The 18,249-nt window shown below is 48.6% G+C and overlaps 1 protein-coding gene across 3 annotated transcripts in view; it reads left to right on the top strand.

Annotated features, from left to right (window-relative positions):
- THSD4 (thrombospondin type 1 domain containing 4) overlaps nt 1-18,249 on the top strand; it is a 547,394-nt gene that overhangs the window by 84,060 nt on the left and 445,085 nt on the right. The window lies entirely within an intron of this gene.

The raw sequence follows: 18,249 nt of genomic DNA, 5'->3' as shown, positions 1-18,249 counted from the left end.
GAGGACCCAGGCATTGTTTAGAGTCTGGACAAAATATAAATATAGAAATGGCAGGGTGGCATTAAAATAGGTGTGTAGCCCTGAGAAGCTTCCCTGGCTATGCCAGCGTGAACATGCCAAAGTAGGCAGAGCCCACGCAAAAGGTAGGAGTATGGATGCCGAGAAGAGCTCGTCCGTGAATTAATCAAGCAATATTTATAGATTACATGCCCTAGGCCCATGGTAGAATCTAAGAGAATATTTATAAAAAAGCATTAACAACAACAGAGAATAAATAGTGTGAGATATGGTCTCTTTGCTTAAGAGAAATATAATGTGGTGGTCAAGCCAAGGTAATGCCCATCCCAGGCAGGGTAGGAGCCTGTCTGGTGGGTGAGCGAGCCCCAGCTGTCAGTTGCAGTTGGGACATCAGCATGTAGGGCCACCCTTAGCACTGTGGCTGGATGCTGTGCGAGAGTCTTCCTGAGCCCCGTGCCATAGGCCGTCCCTGCCGTGCCTGGAGGTGGAGAGGAGATGCAACCCACCCAGCCTCCCTGCCACATGCTCTTGACCTGGTCAGCAGGAGTTTGGGTAAGGAATCATTTCACAGAAAAGATACTTTAGCTGAATTCTAAGGGATGAACCATATTTGGGCTGATAGAAGAGAGAAGAGCTGGGAGTTTCATGGCTTGGCAGGACCTGTCAGTGGGAGAGGAAAGAGAGGGATCAGCCAGGAGAGGGTGTTTCCTTCTCTCTCTTCCTGCCTAGAAACCCAAGTACCCTGCAGTGTCGGTCTGGATGGAGGGTCTGCTACTGCCGAAGCTGAGGGCTTACCATATGTTACCGCCTTTCATTCCGACCGTGCCCCACAGTAACATAGCTCACCCGTCCCTTCCAGGAAATGCTTCTGCCGGTGCATTTTTAGAATTCAGAACTGTTCAGATTTCAGAAAGGTAATTTAGGGCATATTTCACACATTAATATCATTCCTTCTCTGGTGTGATCACGGCAGCATCCCGTAATCAAACACATTATTATTTCTGCAGTGAAACATGAATTCTCACATCACATAGGATAAAAGAGATCTTAAATAGCCTTCTGTTTGTTAAGGTTAGGTTGGCTGCCCAATGAATTTTGATATCAAACTGACAAAAATATTAAAAGACAATGAAAGACAAAAACTTGGCTTTCAAAGCTCTTGGTTTCAGAATCGCAGATTTGCAAGAGCTAAGCTTTATTGAATGCCTGTTCTGTGTCAGGCCCTGCTCCTTGAACTTCACACTGACAACCCTATCAGATGGATGCTAATACCCTTATTTTAGAGGTGAGGGAATGGAAGCGCAGAGAAGTAGGGTAATTTGCCCACAGCTACACAGCTAGCGTGTTCAGAGTTAGGATTCGAACCCAGGCAGACATAACTCTCAGGACCGGGTGAAGTAGATGTTACACGTGAGGAATCTGAGACCCTTCGGTGTTAAATGACCACTCAGAGTCCTAAATAAAGCCACAGAAAAAGCTGCGATGGGAAGGTGCTGCTGACTCCCAGATCCCTGGCGTACTCAGGGAATTCTCTCCCAGCCTCTGTGGGTGCGAACCGAGAAAAGCTGCCCCGGGGGACAGGCTCCCATTGGCGGCCGGCCTGGGCTGCGGGCTTTCTGGCCCATGCGCTTTGGCAGCAGGAAAATTTTCTCTTCTAACTTATTGACAAGGGGCCAGTTACTGTTTACTATGAAGTTCCTACAAGTTTTTATCATGCTCTTGTAATTTGACAGTTTCAGATGAAATAATCCAAATATTAGCGTGGGAGGCCTGTGCTGCCGATGAATGTCACGCTCTTCCTGGCTGATGAAAAATCACATTTGCTTATGTTTATTAGTGATTAGGAGCTTGCATAGTGCATTTGACCCTAAAAGAAATGTCAGTGTGTTCTCTGGATGGCTGTCTGCCCCACTCTCTGTTTCAGGTTTGAGGTTTGAGGCAAAGGCTGTTAGAGCTTAGATGTTTAAGAAACTGTTAGATCTTTATGCTAGGCAACTGAAATCTTAATTGGAGCCAGATAACAAATAAAACAGAACTATTCAACCTTCCAACAAATATTTATTAAGTATCTACTATGTTGTAAGGCTCTGGGACAGACACAAAGGTATAAAAACCAAGTTGGGGGTTTGGGGGGCGGGGGTGAAGGCTCGTATTGACAGTCTGGACCAGCTGTTTGCAAACTATTTTCTTTTTTTAAGCATAAGAATCCTTTGTGCAAAATCAGCCTTGGATGGAGGCTCAGTTTGTTACAAAGGCAAATGCTGAGCTGCTCTGGTTGAGACCTCAGAGACATGCTACAAAAACCTGGGGCCTAGATCACAGGGGAGCGGTGGTTTTTAACCTTGGCTGATTATTGGAATTCTTTGCCCATTTTTTTTTTTAGAAATCTTGACAGTCTGGTCACATCCCAAACCAGCATCTGAATCTCTAACGATTGCGCTCAGACATGGGTATATTCCAAACAAGCTTGGAAACCATGGGTCTGGAAGTCTCTTTGGAACCTCAGATTTCCATGGAAAAGAATGTGGGAATCAGATACCGACCCGCAGAGTGTACCAGGTTTAGTGAGCACACACCAGCCTCGCTAGCAGTGGTGGGGACTCTGGTGAAAAGGAGAGCTGTCCAGTCCCCACAGTCTCCCCTGCCTGATGGGGATTCTGCTGCGGGGATCTGTGGCGTGACCTCGGTAATTTAATTTTTAATTGTTTTGACATACTCCAGAGTTTGAGAACCACTACTCTAGCAGATCAGAAAACGCATGCATGTAAACGCCTTCCTGTGGGGCGCTGTGGTGACTCATTGACTGTGATGAATATGGCTACCATTTTGGAGCATGTCTTCTCTGCAGGCGTGACATCAAACGCATTATAACACAGGTCCCTCAGGCCCATGAGGCAGATACATAGGACCACACTGTAACAAAGCCCCTCAGCCCGTGAGGCGGATACATAGATTCACAATGTAACAAAGCCCCTCAGCCCGTGAGGCGGATACATAGATTCACATTTTACAAACAGGGAACCTGAGGCTCAGGAGAATAAAGTCAGAAGCTCAAGATCACTGTTCTGGGTCAACTGAAGCGGAATTCCGTGTTGGTCTGTCGGAAGCAGGCACTACATTTTTTCTTCCCTGCAAGGGGTTTTGGAAACGGTTATTTGGCAGTGAGGTTGTTCACTCGAACAGGTATGGTGTGGAAAGCTGCTTGGAGGTTGGACAGTTTGGGGCACATTTTGAAAACAGATGGGATTTGGCGGTGAAGGCTTAAAAATAACTGCATCTCTTCCTTTCAGTGTTCAGGTCGCTTAATCAGGGAAATCTTTGCATCTAGCCCAGGCACCAAAGGGGTTCAAAAAAATGAGAAGACAGAGCCCCTGTTCTCAGGGCCCAATGCTCGTGGTGGATGAGTGGGAAACCCATGGAGCGCTGCCCATGACAGGAGACAGTAAAGGTGTGACCGAGGTCAGGGGGATGGGGATTCCTTGTGGGACGGAGCCATCTGGGAAGACTGTACAGGGCAGGTAGAATTTGAACCCAGCCTTGAGGACTAGTAGAATTTACTTACCTGGAATATATCTGTAAACCTCTTGGGCCCAGTTACTTCCATATTAGACTTTTGTCTCATTACAACACACACACTACAAATCTCACTCTGAAAAGCCGTTGAAATCATTCATGTCAGTATTTATTAGCGCTCTCTCAAGGGTCCTGAGCTTAGGAAAGTTACTAAACTTCTCTGAGCCTCAGGGGCTTTATCTTTCAAAGGAGGGTAGTAATGACACTTATCACGTGGGATTATTGCACAGTTAAATGAAATAATATATTTATATTGTCTGGTCCATAGTAGGTGCTCAATAAATTGTAGCTCTGACTCCCATTATGGGTTTACAGGCTGGGCGTTAGTGTGTTAGAGAGTCACAGTTAGACCTCTGGTTCTGCAGGAAGGATCCAGTGGAGAAGTGGGACCACACAGGAAGGTGATGAGCTGGGAACTGAGGTCCGGTCCAGAAGGGCAGGGCTTGGGCACGCTGCCCTATGCCCTTTCTGGGTATGGCATGCTCAGAAAAGGATGGCCTTTTCCTGGGATATAGTCGGAGCACTGGCCACCTGGGGAGGCCCTGCACCGGGGGTGTTCAACCTGCAGGTCTTGGCCAACAGACCCTAAACCGGGTCCTCCCTCTGCCCATGCCCAAGGCTGTGTGCCTGTGATGGCCGAAGGGGGAGGGGTGGGTGAGGAGGAGGTGTTGGGTGAGTCTGGCAGCGTGTACGGCCGGCAGCCACCCACTCCTGTGACATTGAAGACCGTCCAAAGTAGGAGAGCCTTTCCCTCAGTCTCTGAAATGGACCCCTGAAGACTGGAGGGAGCTGGAAGGAGTCCTGTTACTATAGAACCTTCCCTTTTATAACACCACAACCAAATGGGGTTCTTTCTGTTCCTAAAGTGGTCGGTGAAAACAGCATCTGGAGAGAGTCCCGGCTGCCCAGCGTCTAAGTACATAACCTTACTGTAAACGCCTACTGGCCAGTGTAATTCAGCTTCCACAAAGTCAGGGTGAGAGAGCACTGCCCACTCCTACAGAGGAGCCCTGCAGGTAATGTTCTCACCACGCTGGTCGCCAGGGAGCCGCTAATAGGTAGGCATTCCTGACAGTTTTCTTACCCTCGTACAGTGGCCAGTTTTCCCGATTGTCTCACGTGTGAACTGGCCGGAGAGCGGGAGATGTGCCGGCTTCCACGCGGAGCTCTTCAAGACACAGAGTGTTCCTCCTCTCCACCAGTGAGCTTTGCCACGCCCAGAACTTCCGTCTCCTGGAGGCGGTTGTGGGAGCCTGGGAAATGAAAGCCACAACTGTGTAAGTCACAGCCACCCTTTCCGTTAGGTGGAGTGTGTCATAAGTCTCAGGCGTCAGAAAGGTGGCCGAGGGAGGGCTTCCCGGAACCTTGTGCAGATGGAGAGCTGGTTTCCAGTGAGGAGAGGATGTGCTTGCATCAGGGATGTTCTTACAGAGGCTGTGCCGGCCCCCACCCCAAGAGCAGTGTGTGCTCAGTGTTCACGCACTGTTTTTCTTTGAAATATTGGTTTTATTTTTGTCCAGTCTATTAGCCAGGCCCTCAGATGTTGAGGTGGGGCACGGGGACAGAAGCTGACGCATCCTGAGAGGCTGTATGTTGCATGATAGCGAAGAGTTCGGCCCTGGAGCTGATAGGTCTGGGTTCTCTGCCCCGCTCTGCCCCTTACTAGTCCCATGTCCCGCTGGCATTGCCCAGCCTTTCCCCGATGGGGACGGCAACGCACCTGCTTCTCTGGGTTGCCGTGGATCACATACTCCCCACCCGGCACATACTTCCTTTAGAGAGGAGTTTGCATTTCTCAGGTTGGAAACAGGTAGGAAGTACTCGGGTGGGGGGTGGCAGTGCTTTAGTGACACAAGAAGCAAAGTCTCCTGTCCTGGAGGGACTCATGCTGGTGGGGTGGGGGTGGAAGACAAGCAGACACGCATTTCGGAGACCCAGAGCTCATGGCGTCTTACGTGGGGTGCTCTGGGAGTGGGAAGGGGAGGGAGAGAGGATGGAGGAGGCCAAGGAAGGCTTCGCAGAGGAAGTGAAGACGAGCTGAGCTTTGAGAAAGAAGGAAGGATTTTAGCAGAGCCTGAGAGTGAGGAGGGCACTCCCCAACAAGCAGACTGCAGGGGGGCTGCGTCCTAGAGGTGGAACTCACGTGCTGGAAGTCAGAAGCGGTCTGGTGGGGCTGGGGCACGGGCTGGCTGTGAGGGAGTGTCCAGGTCTGACGAGGGAGTCCCCAGCCTCCTTTCTAGAGTGGGACTGGGGAGCAGCCCTAGGGGAGTAAACGAGAAATTCTCTGAGACGGATGTTCCCGTAAACATGGAAAACCAACTCTGCCGTTTTAAAGCAAGACCATGTATGCGGCGTAGAGTCAGTCTGAATCTCTCCCAGTTCCCTTGTGAGTTTCCGAATGTCTGGCTGCGCCACTTCTCAGGAAGGGAGCACGTGCTGCCTGCGCAGCGAAGACGTGCCCTCCAGTTTGCAACAGGTGGGTTAGTTTCCCAACGATGGTGTAACCCTTGCAACAAATTTCGCGGCTTAAAACAGCACAAGTTTCTCCTCTCGCAGTATGGAAGTCAGAAGTCTAAAGTCAAGATGTCATCAGGGCTCCTTCCTCCTGAGGGCTTGCGGGGGAAATGTGTGGCCCTCCCTTTCCCAGCTCTAAGAGGCTGCCTGTGCTCCTTGGCTCCTGGGCCTTTCCTCCCTCACCTCTCCCTCTTGCTTCTGCCATTTGCTCTTTCTATAACTTTCACCTGGTGATCTCATTCTTATGAGGACCCTTGTGATCACACCCTGGCCGGGTAGCTCGTTTGGTAGCACATCCTGATTCGCCAAGGTTACAGGTTTGATCTCCAGTCAGGGCACAAACAAGAGGCAACCAAAGAATGCATGAATAAGTGGGACAACAAATCTGTGTTTCTCTCTCCCTCTCTCAAACACATTAAAAAAAAAAAGGAATACTAAAGGAATAGCACCATTTTTATGCTAGCAGGACCACTGGCCACTTTGCCACATCACATCCAGTTGTTGTCTGTGGAGAATTGAGCAGTACTTACCCCCAAAGAAGAAGAAAGCTGTGCCTCCTGCCCTGCCTCTCAGTGTTCTTTGGGCATCGGTGTTAACCAGGCCCAGTGCGGGTAAAGAGCTTAAAGATAATAAATGCCTGAGGCAGCTACATGGGATAAAGAGCCCCTTATCCCAGGTTCAGAGTCCAGGGCCCGTTTCCAGCGCTCACCAGTGATTTCATCTTGGGCAGGTCACCTCATTTCCCTGGGCCTTAGATGACATGTTTGTAAAAATGGGCATCTATTCCGTTAGTTCAGGTCTCTTGCTAGTTGTTAATGCATTACTGAGGCCCAATTGCTGTTTTAAAAGTTCCCGCCACCACTCTGTCCTCCCAAGTACTGGAAAGGGAAGAAGGTGGCTGGGGGATGCAGCCCTCAGATGCGCTCTCAGACGCGCTGTAGAAGGTGGTGGATATCCCTCTCTCCAGATGCATCGGCATCACTACCCTTCCAATCCCTCTGTTCAGACGTCTGTCTCATAGCGTGAGTTTTCCTAAACGTCTCATTGACGCATCTGACCTTGTCTTTGGTCTCTGCCTGGGCCTTGGCCCTTTTTATTGGAAGCATTCATGTTTCCTACCTCCAAGAAAGCCCTGGGCTTTGAGGCATTAGACCCCACTTCCTGTATCAGTGCTACCATTCACCTGCTGGATAGAGAGCCTTCGGGAATCACTTAATCCAGTCTATGAAATGTGCATAATTACCTGTCCTCTGTCTACCACAGAGGCCTATTGAGAGGGTCCAATGAGGTCATAGCTGTAAAAGTATTTCACAAAATATAAGACACTGTTCAAAAACAACAGAGCCGATTATTTTATCATTGACCGAGTTTCAGAGCCTTGTGTCTTTTTCTGTAACATCTGTATGAGTGCGCACATGTGTAGTGTGTAGTGTGTGTGTGTATTTGCTTGAAAGGGCTGTTAGTTTTGAAACAGGACAGGCAGATCAAGCTTAGATCACAGGCTTTAGTCACCCTTTCCTGCCTCCCCAGGGAATTGTCCCTGGCTGCTAGTAGGAATCATTTGTTTTTTTAGCTCCTCCTTTCCTGCCCACTTTCTTGGAGGCTATTTGCATTTCATCATTAATAACTCTGGAGCAATATGTTATTTCTGTCCTGGGGGCCCCGGGAGCCCAGTGGGCTCTGTGATGCAGGATAAAAAACCTTGTTGTTAATTAAACTTCACAAAGCCACATGGCGGTTTCCTGACCCTCAGTGGATACCTAGGGAGTCTTGTTACACACAGGGGGTCAGAAACCACATGGCAAAGAGAAGGGGAATCTTTGGCTTTGTTTGTGTTTCTCCTTGGAAAACCTCCCTGGCGATCCTGGGCAGTTAGCAGAGAAAGCAGGTACATCTGTTTGAAATGTGTACTTGACGTTTTTGGTGTTTTTTGTTTTCTTCCTGCGAGGGAAGTTTCATTTCTTTACCTTTTGAAGCAGGATTTCCACTTAGTCCCTGAGTTGTTTGACAAGAAGTTACCTGTTGATGCTAACCAGATAAACGGGGTTTTAATATGCTTTGGTTTCTAAATCGGAAATCCTAGCCCTGTTCAGTGGGGGAGTTTGCAACAGAGCTGGGCCCACTGGTATGTGCATTTCTGCCTGTAGGTTAGGAAGGATTGGAGCCAGATTTTAAGCTTCAGTTACTCTGATCTCAGACAAGGCTCCAAAGAGCCCTTGTTCATTTCTTGTGGCATTTCATTAAGTGTCAGAAGTATTTCATTAGTTATCAGAACAAAGATCACATTTGCCAGAAGAATGCTATGTTGAATCCCCTCCAAGTCATTCATAACTCTGGGTTCCAGAAGAAAGATAGGATGGGCTATGGAAAAAGCCTGACTGCAATATGTGTGCCCCAGAAGGGGGGTCTCGGCTTTGCATCTGGGACCCCTGGGACTTCCCCTTGGATGCACGCCTGGTGGCAGCCTGACGTGCCTTGTAGGAAGGGTGGGAGCAGGGACGCTTCCTGTGTGTGCGGGTTACTGTCATTTCCTTATCTTCCCTGCACCCGTTGCGGACTCATTTGTGTTAATGACAATCATTTTTATAGCACCTACCCTGCGCCACCTCACTTACATGTGCACTGTCTGAGCCTCAAGCAGCCTCACCGTGTAGTTGGCACTGAGCTGCAGTGGGGAAGTCTCTAGCGTCCTGTTCTTGCAAGGAGCAGAGGGGGCCCTGGAAGCAGACTTGCCTGACCCCAGCATCCCCACTGAGCCCGCTGCCACTCTGAGCTTATCATGTGGGTCCAGGTAATTTACCTGTATGTGAGAGGGTTTGGGGACAACTGCTGTGGCCTCCCTGTTGGGTCTCATGGTTAAGTGCTAACAGCCTCCCTTTCTCACCCATCCATAGACCCTTTCCTGGCCATATGTAGTTCTTTTGGCTAATCTCTGTTAACATTAACAAGATCATTCACAACTGATGTTTACTGAGGGTTTACTGTGTAGGAAGTGGAATAATGCCCACCTTCCCCCACCCCCAGGATATCAGAGTCTAATCAGTGCTAATTTATTTGGAAAAAGGACTATGCAGATATCATCAAGGATCTTGAGATATGGAGATTATTCCAGGTTATACAGGTGCACCCTAGATGCAACCGTGATTATCCTTGTAAGAGACAAGCAGAAGGAGAGCTGATACACAGACACAGAGGAGAAGGTGCTGTGAAGATAGGTTAGAGATTTGAAGATGCTGTTCTTGAAGAATGGAGTGATACAGCCAGAAGCCAAGGAATTCTGGCAGCACCAGAGCTGGAAGAGGCATGGAGACAGATTCTTCCCGAGAGCCTCCTGAGGGAGCACAGCCCTGCAACCACTTGATTTCAGCCCCCTGAAACCGACTTGAACTTCCGGTGTCCAGAACTGTGAGAGAATGAATATGTGTTGTTTTAAGCCACCAAATTTGTGGTAGTTTTCTATGGCAGGCCTAGGAAACGAATACTCTGTGTTTAAGACTTTGAGCTAAATCTGAAAGGACTCTAATACGTAAAGTATCCGTATCATCCCCGCCCCCTTTTTTTTTTCTATGAGAGGGAACTTTGCTCTTAGAGAGGGAAGTGATGCGTCTGGGGCCCCAGCGGTGCTAGATTGTAGGATCTGAACTAGAGTCTTAACCCCTGTTCTTAACCTCTATTATTATCCCTTTCTGCCCCCAACGTTTATCTTACCCCAATGCCCCACAGGTCAGGCCAAGGTCAAGATTAGGTCTTGCCCCTGGAGCCTTCTTTGTCCTCTTCATGGTTTGACTTCCAAGAACACATTATTTTCTTTACTCTCTCTTGAATCTTCTTTTATATGGAAACATTTGGTCCCCTGTGGCCATGTGGGCCCAGCAGCCGTTAACTTAGATTCTCTTCTCCTCGGAGATTGGAACACAGTTCTTTGTAGACCAGTGCTGAAAACGTTTCTTCTGGAGTTGGAGGGAAACAATAATTTCCCCCCCTCTTTTCCAGTAAATTCTCATTCCAAACAGCCTATCCCTGCAATGCTCTGTGAATGGCATTTAGTGTTTATAAGCTGCGCTGTATTGCAGCTGTTAAGCTCCTTAAGAGCTTACTGTTCATTCATTCTGTAACATTTGTTACTGTCACAATAATATTCATTCACACAGGCTTAGTAGCTCAGACACGTTGTTCAATGTCTTTTACTCTCAGTTTCCTTATCCATAAAATAGGAGTAAGGACCCCCTTTGCTTTTTGCAGTGATGGTTAAATGGGATAACATAGAGGAGATATTTGGCAGGTGTTCAGTAAGTCGTTGCTGTCTGAACACTGAATCTATTTAAGTACACGATGCTAAATACTTTGAGGGATGGGGTAAAACTCGAACAAATTCCTCTTTCCTTCAATTAACTAAGGGTGACAGAGTTACACCTAAATCACTTCCTCTGGTGCAAGGGAGAAAGGTGTGCATCATTTTCACACATGATTATTATACTTAAAATATTTCATATTTATGGCGAAGTAAAAATGAAGTGATATATGGTAAGTGGGCACGTAGAAGGTGGCATAAAATTCAGAGTTGGGAGACATCCAGAATATGAGAGAAATGCTATTGCTTCCCCCATGGGCTTTTTGCATAAAAGAAATGGAACTTGCATTATAATTGTTATTACTGTTGCATTCATGAATTCAGCAGAACTTAACAGAAAATAGTCCTTCAGCTTCCTTCAACCTGTTGGGGGTCAGCCCCTGGGGGGGGCACTGTTTGAGAGTCCCCAGGGGGAAGGGGTTAGGAGCTCACATTTGCTTAGCACCTGCCCCAACCAGGCACTGTGCCCCACGGGTAATCTCATTTGGTTTCCCTAAACCCCCTTAGCCCTGGAGGGCAACTCAGGTTCAGATTACAACCCATACCAGCCACAGGTCGGACTCCCCAGAGGGCCGCTCTCAGTTACACTGGAGGAATGAAAGCATTTACTGTTCTTTCATGAAAAGCCAGCTTGGTAGCGCCCAACCCACATTTAGCTGGATGCCTCTGCAGTGACCTTCACGTGTCAAGGTTGCGGGCTTTGTGTCTCTCAACTTTGGGACAGCACCACCCTCGTGGTAACCACCATTTATGGAGTGTCCCCTGAGGGCCAAGCCCGGTGCTGGGCACTTCACCTGTACCATTTCATTCACCCATGTGACAGCCAGCTGAGGCCAGCATGGTGGTTCTCCCCTCTCACTGCTGGGGGTGAGTGCGGGATGGCGAGTGACTTAGCCATGGTGATGCAGGTAGCCTGTGGCTGATCCCATCTGTTTGCTGGAGCACCTAGCCTCTTTCTGCCATTCTACGTTACTGCCTCTGTCCCAGTTGACTGTTACCCTCCTCACCTTCCGGGATGCCCTGCCCAGCGCAAAGGAGGGTGGGGCTATCACCTCTTCGTTCTGAGTTCTCCAATTTTGGCCCAGCCTGAACTGGAAATGCCTCTCTGCTGGGCCTCCACCAGCTCACTGTTCACTTTTGTGTGCCTCTGAACAAGATGCCTCTCCCGCTGGCCAGATTCATTTCCCCGCTGGGGGGACACAGTGGGTCTCAGCACCCAGATGTTCTTGCGCAGTGAGTGCCTGCTCTGCTGTGAGTGGCACCCCTACAGCCACTGGACACCACTGCTTTCTGCTGGTCTGAACTGGGTTTCCCTGGACGCCCACCTCCTTTCTCATTCCACCCCTCAGGCCCACCCCGGAAGCTCAGGGCCACTCAGATGCACAGGAAGCACTGGGCTGACTTGCCTCATTTTCAAACACCATGCCCCAGGCAAGGAGAAGCAGCCTGAGGCAACAGCTGGAGTCGGAGTCAAAGTCATCTCCCAGGTCCTTGTCCCAGACAGACTGTTCTGGGATTGTTCCGTTCTGAAGGCTGACCTCAATCTTGTCTTAGGAATGTGTGGGGGCCACCCTTTGGTCCTCACCTCCTGGGAGACCAGAGGGTGGGTCATTGAGCATAGGTATTCCTGAGGCGTGGCTTCCCCTCGCAAAAAGGGCCTTTGAAAGTCACAGTTTATCCCAAACCATCTTTCTGATTCCTTTGCTAGGTTGCCTGCCTCTTCACTCCAGGTGCTGCTGCTGAATCCATTGATGAAAAGACCTCTTCCTTTCTCTCATTAGTACAAATTCATCACTTCTGTCTGTGTCCCGCCCTCTCCTTCGCCCCTCCCCAATTTATAAGCCTTTGAGCTCCCCCTTCTCTGAAGGCTCAGAGCAAACCTGTCAGCTGATTCTCACACTGGTCTTTAGATACAGGCCTTAAATCCTCCTCAGGATCGGCCGTAGATCTGGGCAAAACGGCATACGTATAAGACAACGTGCCCCACGCAGTAGGCAACCAAGAGAGCTTCTGTTTCCATCATCTTAATGTTTGTTTCCCTAAGTGGTTAGTTTTCCTCTTATCTTCTGCAGACACCAGATGATTGATTGCCTGGAACAGCCTTGGCAGCAGTTTCAACATTCAGAACTTCCCTGGAGACAGATGCACTCAACCTAAACCATTTGCACACGGCCTCTTTGAACTTAGCACATGCTCTCCTTTCTCCCCTTGGCAGGTGATCGTGATGGAACAGGGAGGGTTTCAGGAACACGGGGCTCTCTTTCCAGTTTCAGGCTGCACATTCCTTTCAATCCAGTTTACCTGGGATCCTGTGGCTCCTCCGTGAATGCAGGTTTCTTCCTTTCGGCTACTGTTCCACGCCCTTCCCCCCACCCGTGACCCCCATCTTCCTCCCCTGGAACTCAGGCTCTTTGGTCACTCTGGGTGGCCAATGGCTCCTGACTTTTCATTTCACCAGCTCCCATTGCTGCCCGCCCAGATAAGTGGGGCTGCCCTGACTTCTTGCTTATTGGAACTCGGAGCCTTTGTATCTCTGCTGGTAGAGCCAGAGAGGCGGACTTCACTGACCCATTGGTTAGAAATGCTGAGCCATGAACTATGGTCTCTCATATTTGTTACTTCAGCAAACCCGCACAGAGCGCCTCTGGGTCAGACCCACTGCTGGAATCGGGGATCATGCACGCAGGAATAAGAAACTGCCAAGCCTTGCCCCGAAGAACGGGAGGACTTGTGAAGGAGCCAGGCCTTTCACCCGACAATGGTGCTGTCTGGGCGTGAGGTTGCTGACGGCCTTTGTCGATCTAAAATCTTTCTGGCAGTTTATGACTTTTCAGTTATTGATAGTGATATTTCAGAAGAATATTTTGTCCCCAAACTACTTCTGTGCCCTCAGTCTTTGGGACTTACAGCCGGCTTCTGAGTGAGAGTTTTAGGTCCAGTCACAATGTCTGCGTATTTAAGTGTTAAGTGTACTGACTTGGTTTCTCGTAACGGCATCGCCCGTACAGCAGACATGGCTTCCGAGAGTTCTGCATTTGCTTCTTCTGACCCTCCCACATCCACAGTCACAGTTTTAAAAAGTCAGTGGAAAACAGGTTCGTGTTTTTCGCATTGCTTTCATATATTGAAATCCTGTGCGGAAGGCAAACAAACTTTTTATGGCGGCACAAAGGATAAGAAATGACAAATGAATCTGCCTGCCTTCCACCAGCGGAAGTCTGCTTCCCAGAGGGAATCATGGCCCGTTAATTTGTATCAGTTCAGAAGTGTGTCCTGCATACACACGTACATACGCATTTTTACATAGGGTATCTCTCTTCTCCTGTGCAGTCTTCGGTGTCTTGTCCTTTTTCACTTAACTGTATTTTGGAGAGCACACTGTATCCCTATACACATCTGCCTCATTCTCTTAAACACATGCGTAACACTCCACTGTGTACTCTGGTAGTTACCCCAATTTAGCCCACTCGTCATTCTCCTGTTTAATGATGCCGAGGCTGTGTTTCAGACTTACAATTTTTAAAAAATATATTTTATTGATTATGCTATTACAGTTGACCCATTTCCCCCCCTTTATTCTCCTCTGCCCTGCACACCCCCTCCCACCAGCACTGCCCCCCGTTAGTTCATGTCCACAGGTCGTACAGGTAAGTTCTTTGGCTTCTCCATTTCCTATACTATTCTTAATCTCCCCCTGTCTGTTTTGTACTTACCATTTATGCTAATTATTCTCTGTACTTTCCTCCCCTCCCGCTCCCTTGCTGATAACCCTCCATGTGATCTCCATTTCTGTGATTCTGTTCCTGTTGTTTGCTTAGTTCGTTTTTTTTTTTTTTTAGGTTTGGTTGTTAATAGTTGTGAGTTGATTGTCATTTTACTGTTCATATTTTTGACTTTCTTTCTCTTAGATAAGTCCCTTTAACATTTCATATAGTAAGAGCCTGGTGATGATGAACTCCTTTAACTTGACCCTATTTGGGAAGCACTTTATCTGCCCTTCCATTCTACATGATAGCTTTGCTGGAGAGAGTAATCTTGGATGTAGGCCCTTGCCTTTCATGACTTGGAATACTTCTTGCCAGCCCCTTTTTGTCTGCAAGGTTTCTTTTGAGAAATCAGCTGATAGTCTAATGGGAACTTCTTTGTAGGTAACTGTCTCCTTTTGCTGCTTTTAAGATTGTCTCCTCATCTTTCATCTTGGGGAATGTAATTATGATGTGCTTTGGTATGTGCTTCCTTAGGTCCAACTTGTTTGGGATTCTCTGAGCTTCCTGGACTTCCTGAAAGTCTATTTCCTTTGCCAGATTGGGGAAGTTTTCCTTCATTATTTGTTCAAATAAGTTTTCAATTTCTTGCTCTTCCTCTTCTTCTGGCACCCCTATGATTCGGATGTTGGAACGTTTCAAGGTGTCCTGGAGGCTCCTCAGCTTTTCATCTTTTTGAATTCCTATTTCTTCATTCTGTTCTTGTTGAATGTTTCTTCCTTCTGGTCCAAACAGTTGATTTGAGTCCCATTTTCCTTCCCGTCACTGTTGGTTCCCTGTACATTTTCCTTTATTTCACTTTTCATAGCCTTCATTTTTTCCTTGATTTTGCGACCATACTCAACCATTTCTGTGAGCATCCTGACTACCAGTGTTTTGAACTGTGCATCTGATAGGTTGGCTGTCTCTTCGTCTCTTAGTTGTATTTTTTCTGGAGCTTTGATCTGTTCTTTCATTTGGGCCATTTCTTTGTTGTTGTTTCAGTGCACCTGTTTCATAGTAAGGGACGGAGCCTTAGCTATTCACCAGGGCAGGGCAACCCACGTGGCTGCCGTTGTGGTGCTGTATATGGGGGAGGATCGAGAGGGAACAGTGCCACTTGCTCTGCTCTCTGCCGGTTTTCAGTCACTTCCCACGCTACCCACAAGAAAATTGGGCCCTTCTGGTGCTGATTCCCAGGTTGGTGGGCTTGTGCACGTTCTAGGACCCTATGGGTCTCCAACGAACTCTCCTGCTGCCGCCTCAACCCCCACAGGTGTTTTCAGTCAGAGGTTTGAGGCGTTATTTCCCCACGCTGGAACCCTGGGTTATGTGGTCTGTCTCCTCTCCAGTTGTTCCTCCCGGTTCATCTGCATGTGAATGTGGGACCCCCACTCTGCCAGCCGCCACCTTCCCTCGATTCCTCTCCACTCGGCTGCCCATCTCCGCCCTTCCTACTGGTGTGTATGAATGTTTCTTCTTTAACTCCTTGGCTGTCGGACTTCCATAGAGTTGGATTTTCTGGAATTTCTGGTTGCTTTTTGTTTTTAAATTTGTCGTCGTCCTTTTGGTTGTGGGAAGAGGTACAGTGTGTCTACCTATCTACGCCTCCATCTTGGCCGGAAGTCCCAGATTTACAATTTACAATCACAGCTCATATATATGCAAGATGCAATAGATTTTTGTATAGCTGGCGTGGTTCCTGAGCCTCTATTGCTGCTGCGGCAGGAAAACTGCCAATTCCAGGAAACTCCGGTGCTCAGACACATCATATTTAACATTATCAACTCAGGGTTTATGGTTGGTTCAGTCGGGATTCTCGCCCCCCTCTCCCTGGGGTGACCGAATGCCGGGTGAGGGACTTCTGTGCCGAGTTGGTGAAGGGACAGGGTGTCTGCTCTGCCTCACTGCTGCCTTCCTCCTCTGCTGCCACCATCTCCACAAAGACCCTTTTGCATCGCCCCGAGCACACAAGGGGGCCCTCCACCTTCACCCTTCCCTCCCATTCCCCAGTCAGGGGCCAGGTGGCATGTGGGCTTCCCCACAAAGCTTGCAGGTCCCTTCTGTCTCAGGTTCCTAAACAAATCTGGAGTGTCTGTTGCTTCCCACCTCAGGCCAGAGCGTTCTGGCCTGATTTCTGCTCACTGCCTCTCAGTCCTTCCCTCATCTGCCTACTCGTCGAATGCTTAATTTCCTTCAGTTTGAGGAAATACTTCCTAGGCCATAACACCTTCTTCATATTCCCTAGTACAAACTGTACCTCTGCTCTCTGTGCCTCAGACTCTGGCTTGTGACAGACGAAGCCTAGTTTTTCAAATTCGAAAGAGACCTGTTCCCTTTTTGTGTGCTGATCTTTGGTTTTCTCTTCTCTGGCTGTAATCAAGGTTATTCAAGAAGCGCTGTGGGGTGGGCGTGGGTGGGGGAGGAGAGATTACTGAACACGTAGTCCTACGAGGGCTGTTTCAGGCGTCCCACCTGCTCAACACTGAGGACTCTTGAGCCCTCGTCTCTGTGTACGTCTGTAAGCACTTGAGACGTTAATTCCTACTTAGGACTCCTGTGGCTCAGTGTCTTTTTAACATGTCTATGAAAACCTCTTTAAAATTGCATTCGGTCGTACTAATGGATTTTGGAAAAAGCACTTCACTTGGTAATTGCAAGTTACATCCCCCTCCCTCTCTCCAAACTTAAAATGCCCAGTGGAAGTGCCTTGTTTCCTCAATGGGGGAGGCGGGGGGGGGACTGGGGCATTTTGGAGGCAGTGTCTGCATTGTGACCAGGAGCCTGTGGTGTTTGCCTTCTTATTCCCTCAGGCCTATCTTCAGTGCTAAGACTGGCCGGGTAAATTTGCCTCAGAACACTGGCTGAGTAGGAGTTTCATTTTGGCATGTAATGTCCATGCAAAGTACAGACGTGGCATGAAGGATCCCTTCAAATCAGTGTAGACCCTTCATTCGGTACCGTGAGATTCCGTGGGTTCTTTGATTTTTCTCAACAGCCTCGAGTGCAGGGGTACCATCCACTTTGGTTCTCTGAGCTGTCTCAGGAATAAATCCTCTTCCACCCTACAAGCCTCCTTCCCATCTTCCCTGGGGAAGAATTGATGTCTGTTTACCTAACAACTCAACTCAGGAACCTGGCTGCAGGGAATGCCACCTTTGTATTGCTGTAAGACCCAGAATCTCAAGCTGAAGCAGTGTGAGCGGGGGCTGCTGGCTCAGGGGCTGGGCTCCCTCACAGGCCAGCTCCGGGGCTGCTGCCCTGAGGGATACTGTGGCCCACTGCGGTTCACGTGAACACAGCTGAGAAAGGCTGGCCCTCTCACAGAGACTTGAGTGAGCTCTAAGGGAGAGTGTAAGAAATACAAACAGCTTGGCTTCTGGAGAGCAGGGTCTCACTCTCTTTGGTCCACTCTGTACTGGAAACTAAGGAAAGAGGTGCGATGCCATCTCCTCGCTGCAAGCAGCAGACAGACAGCCAGCCTCATCTGGTGTCTTTCCAGCTCTGACAGACACGCATGGAGCACCACGGACCTCTTAATTCTTCCCCTTAATTCCTCCTTGAGAACCTGTTAGGAAGGCACATTTTCGGTCCCCACCCCAGATCTGAATCAAACTTTGCGTGTGGTGTTCAGCGACCATTTGAACAATTTAAACAAGATTTCCAGGTAAGTCTGATGCTTGCTTAAGTTTGAGAATGACTGGGATGGAGAATATAGGAAGAATTAGAGGTGAGCAAAGAGGATGAATTTGGGCCTGAATATGTTGAGTTTTAGATTTCTGTGAGGCCGTCAAGGTGTGGACCCAGGACCCACAGCATCAGCGTCACCTGGGAGCTTGTTACAAATGCAGAATCAGAGGCTCACCAGGCCTGAATCAGAAGCTGTACTTTGACAAGCTCCCAGGTGACTTTCATTCACATCACACGTGATAAGCAGACTCTAGTCTGGAGCAGTGGTCCCCAACCTTCCTGGCACCAGGGACCGGTTTTGTGGACGATAGTTTTTTCTTGGACCAGGGAATAGGGGGATGGTTTCGGGATGATTCCAGT

Source organism: Desmodus rotundus, chromosome 7 (assembly GCF_022682495.2).
Source record: "Desmodus rotundus isolate HL8 chromosome 7, HLdesRot8A.1, whole genome shotgun sequence".
NCBI classification, from domain to species: domain Eukaryota; kingdom Metazoa; phylum Chordata; class Mammalia; order Chiroptera; family Phyllostomidae; genus Desmodus; species Desmodus rotundus.
The sequence above is the reverse complement of the archived record's forward strand: the minus strand, read 5'-3'. Positions and strand labels throughout refer to the sequence as shown.